Below are 4,180 nucleotides of genomic sequence, written 5' to 3'. Positions count from 1 at the left end.
CTAACTCAATTTTATAAAACCGACTTATAAGATGAGATTTACACTTATGAACTATGAAATATTCTTATATAAAATTCGATATACGATCTCAAACATAATATATATATATATATATATATAAATAAATAAAAGTACTTAATTCCGACTTTCAACTCAAATTTAGACTAATCTTCAATAAAAATATGATGGTAAGGGAAGAAGCCTTAATTTGTCAAGGAAGTATGTAGTACATTACTTTAACCATTATATCAACAAAGTATATATATGAAGTTTTGTAGGAAACATAATGCGCTACACTGCTATAAAAAAATAAACTTTAACTTATGGAGACAATTGAGTAAATAAAAAACTGCTCTTACATGACACCAAACCATACTAAAGAATTTCTCTACCTAGCCTGCAGCTGGGTTATAGTTAATTCAGTAGTGGAAATCTTAATTGCATTGCTAGGTGAACATTCGCCACCAGTTTTCATCCTTCCAATAAGAAAACCTGGTTCCTTTTTGGTTGTGGCAAAATATTTTCACTGCTCAACAAAAAAATCACTGATGCCATGTTTGGCCTATTATCTGGATGTAATTGCACACATAGAAGACCAACATGAATGCACCGTAATGCTTCTGATATGGTAAAGGTGTCACCCAAAGAAGTATCAACTAATTGCATAGGAGTCTCCTCTTTCCACAATCTCCAAGCCTACAACATTGAAAATACAGTTAAGGTCCTTCAAATTTGTAATGGGAAAATAAAGCAAACTTATGCTCTTTGTCTTACATGTCCTAATAAATTAAGTCCATGATCTGGAAACAGAATTCCTCCATTTTTCTTCCCACTTACTATCTCTAGTAGTAGTACTCCAAAGCTGTATACATCAGATTTGGTAGAGAACAGTCCATTAATGGCATATTCTGGTGCCATGTATCCACTTCATGAAATTGCATAAACTAGTTAGTTTTATGTATACAATTTCAAGACAATTTAAATACAACTTATAACTTTACTTACTATGTTCCAACAACTTGTTTTGTACTTCCTTCTGTTTGATTTCCACCAAACATTCGTGCTATACCAAAATCTGAAATTTTTGGATTCAACTCATTGTCCAACAGGATATTACTTGCTTTCATATCTCTATGAATGATTCTTAATCTAGAATCTTGATGAAGATATAGTAGTCCCCGAGCAATGCCATGTATAATGTTCAACCTCTTTGACCAGTTTAGGAGTCCTCTTTTGGAAGAATCTGCCAAGCTTTCTGGTTGAGTTAGTCCAAACAACAACCAAATGAAGTTCTTTAATCTAAATAAAACTTGCTGATGCACATACCAAAGAGAAAGTAGTCTAAGCTTTTATTAGGCATGTATTCATAGACCAAAACTTTTTCCTCTCCTTGGATGGAACAACCAAGAAGCTTTACAAGATTCCGATGCTGAAGTTTGGCACACAATATAACTTCATTTTTGAATTCTTTCATTCCTTGTCCAGTATTACTACAAAGCCTCTTGGCAGCGATCTCTTGTCCATTTGCGAGTGTTCCCTAAAATGTTAAAACAAAGTTATTCAATAATTGAAACAAAGAACAAAGTAAATGGGTGACTACTTTTCTCCTGTGTATGTTCATGTTAAAGAAAGGTTGCATATTTGGTTATTTACCCTATACACAGGTCCAAAACCACCTTGGCCAAGCATATTTTCACTTGAGAAATCGCTGGTGGCACGAACTATTGTAGCAAAATCAAAGAAAGGAAGCTCTAAGTCTGCTTCACAGTCTTCATTTTTATTTTCTTCTGAGGTTTTCTCTGTTTCCTCCCATGTAAACTAGTTAGTTTAACATCATAAAACATGAGAACAAAAAGTTCTTTCTTATCAAGGAAATTATCGCAATGCAAGTTCATCATATATATGAATGTTCTGATCATCTAAAAGTAAAAATCTATCACATGCTCCTCTATCATCATACTGATATGTAATCAGAAATGTCATACAGTGTAAGCAACAGATTGACTAGTTAAAAGTACTTGCAGTAATAAATGGAGGTCAAGTAATGACAGTTTACCTCTAAGCTTTCTTTTCCGCCAATAACTATATGTGAATATGAAAAAAATCACAAAAGTTAGGAGAATAACTGGAATCAGCACTGCTACCAATTTCTTATAGCCTCTCTTTTCTTCTTCACGGATAGTTAGTCAAAGAAATGAAACAATGATCACAACCAAAACCAATTTGAACGGAGAAAAATCAAGGAAATTCAACAAAGAATTTAAAACAAAACCTGTTTCCGAAGCAGTAATGCGAATATATAGATCTAGCCCCGGGACTGAAGCCACCCTTAAATCAACCAAAGCTTCAGTCCAAAAGATACAACCACTACCATCTCTGATATCTAAGCTTGCATATGCAATGCAAGAACAATTTTGCAAGCATTTAGCCTTGCAATTCTCAAGTGTCAAATTTGGATCAATCCAAGACCTTGTAGTATCTGGCAATTTCAACCCACTAAATTTTTGAAAACCTCTGTCTTTTGCTCCACAGCTCCACGGTTCACTAATCACACATGCTTGACTCGAATCCAATGCCTCATAATTTTGAACTGATTTTGGTTTGAATCCCATTAAACACTCGCATTGCAATGGTTCATCCCCAACACAATTGCCATAGGGACCACAAACATTGTAGTTGTCACATTTGTCTCTAGGAACCACTGAATAAGGACTCCAAGTTTGGTTCTCATTAATCCAATTATAGCGTTGTCGAGAATAAAGGGATTGGTTCAAAACAACCCTTGTAATAAATGAATTGCTGACAAACTTGTATGTATAATACACTTCATCTTGACTGGAGTTAAATTCTAAGTTGTAACGGGGAGTGTATTTGCCACTGAATCTAACACCATTCCAAGGGCCACTTCTATAATACTCACTAGAACCTTTCCACATGACCAGTTCACGAGTGTTACCAGGCTCCATACCCCAACTGAAGTTCCCTGGAGAAGGGTCATCCCAGTTCTTCCACGCGGTTAATCTCCAGCTAAGACCCTTCTTAAGGTTCCATCCAATCTTCATACCTGGAAGAAAAGTATCACAAGGATAGTCAAAGCTTTCCCACAAGAAGTTTAGTGGATTTGAATCTTTCTCATCTCTTAGTACCAAGTTCCCCGAGTCCAAAAGCTGAACAAATAGACTCTGTGCTTTTGTTTCTTCTGTCGTGTCTGCTGACCAAACAAGAGTGTTGTTCTTGCTGAGGATCACAAGTTTTCCTTGTGTGCTTATACTCAACTTGCTGGAGTTATCCTTAACTGGGTTTTCACGGTTGGCAACCCAAACAACGGTTCTAACTGGGATACTTTTGTACCATATTCCAAGGTAGCGATTTGTAGTTGTGTTATTGTTGCTTGGACTGAAGAAACCCATTTCAAAAGTTCCATCTTTAGACACCAAGGTTGTGCCATCAGGAAGGGACTGCGACCCGTTAAAGGTATCAGTTGCAGACGAAATTGAAGGGAACTGCATGATTAGCTCGGCAAAAAGAAACAGAAAAGTGTAACAGACCATGGCTTTGGTAAATTATTGCTACAGAGTTAATTGCATATTTTGTGGCTACGACATGAAGGTGTTTCAATATCAACGAGGTTAAATGTGTGTGGTGTGATGTGACTGACTTGACTTAATATGCATTGCGACGACCTATAAACAATTTAGAAGAATAGTCGTAAGCTTTTTTGAAGAGGAATATCTGTCTTTGTTCTATCACTTAATATATTAATTTTAGCTTTCTTTCACCTCTCATAAAGCACGGTAATTTTGCGAAGGATTTGGGTATTTGATATTTAAGACAAACCGTTAACTAATAACTCGTGCTCTAATCAATTTAGGGCACATCAATGAGGTATAGATTAAGGAAGTTGTTTTTCATAAAAAGAGTTTTTCATCAAGCCTTGATATCTTTAATTTTAGTTTTCTTAAGAAATGGGAGTTTAACACGAACTCCATAACCCTGAACTTAGGGGTTGGCATGGATTAGATTTTTAAAATATAATCTAGATAAAATCCAAATCCAATAAAATAGTTCTTATCCATTTTAACTAGATTGAATTTATTTGGATTTTTTAAATCCATTTAAAATTTATTAAATTTAGATTAAATCAACTTTTTCAATTATATTAAATTCATCTCGATCTAGA

General features: G+C 35.0%; 1 pseudogene; it reads right to left on the bottom strand.

Moving 5' to 3' along the window:
- Positions 1 to 207: 207 nt before the first annotated feature.
- On the bottom strand, positions 208 to 3,647 carry LOC137827818 (G-type lectin S-receptor-like serine/threonine-protein kinase At4g27290; annotated as a pseudogene).
- Between the last annotated feature and the right edge of the window lie 533 nt (positions 3,648 to 4,180).

The sequence above is a fragment of the Phaseolus vulgaris genome, chromosome 11 (genome assembly GCF_000499845.2).
Source record: "Phaseolus vulgaris cultivar G19833 chromosome 11, P. vulgaris v2.0, whole genome shotgun sequence".
NCBI classification, from domain to species: domain Eukaryota; kingdom Viridiplantae; phylum Streptophyta; class Magnoliopsida; order Fabales; family Fabaceae; genus Phaseolus; species Phaseolus vulgaris.
This window is presented reverse-complemented; position numbering and strand designations above follow the sequence as displayed.